Raw genomic sequence first — 886 nt, 5'->3', positions numbered from 1 at the left:
ACTATACTTCTAAGCTATAACTCTTAACTAAAACTAAACTAGAACTCTAAACTACAAATATTAACAAAAATTAAACTAGACTAATACTCTATCTACAAATATAAAATCTAGCCTAAGAGTATAAAGTCTAAGCTGAAACTCTTAACTATAATTAAAATAAACTATAACCCTAACTAAAACTCTAAGCTAAGACTCTAAGCTAAAACTCTAAACTCTAAACTAAAACTCTTAAATAAAACTGAATTACCACTCTAAACTAAAACTATTTACTAAAACTAAAATACAACTCTAAACTAAAACTCTTAACTAATACTAAACTAAACTAAAAGTGCAACGAAAACTCTAAACTCTAAACTAAAACTCTTATCTAATACTAAACTAAACTAAAGTGCAACGAAAACTCTAAACTCTAAACTAAAACTCTTATCAAAAACTAAAAAACACCTCTGAACTAAAATTCTTAACTAAAACTAAACTAAACTATAACTCTAACTAAAACTCTAAGCTAAGACTCTAAACTAAAACTCTGAATTAAAACTACAGTAAACTATAGATATAAATAAAACTCTAAGCTAAGACTCAAAACTAAAACTGCAATATCTGAACTACAACTATTAACTAAAACTAAACTAAAACTATAACTCTAACTAAAACTCCAAAGTAAAACTCTAAACTAAAACTAAAAACTCTAAACTAAAACTCTTAAGTAAAACTAAACTAGAGATTTAAACTAACGCTCCTAACTAAAACTAAACAAAACTATAATCTAAACAAATATATATATATATATATATATATATATATATATATATATATATATATATATATATATATATATATATATATATATATATATATATATATATATATATATATATATATATTA

This window comes from Artemia sp. Qi Xiang Cuo, chromosome 1 (assembly GCF_049724085.1).
Source record: "Artemia sp. Qi Xiang Cuo chromosome 1, ASM4972408v1, whole genome shotgun sequence".
NCBI lineage: Eukaryota > Metazoa > Arthropoda > Branchiopoda > Anostraca > Artemiidae > Artemia > Artemia sp. Qi Xiang Cuo.
This window is presented reverse-complemented; position numbering follows the sequence as displayed.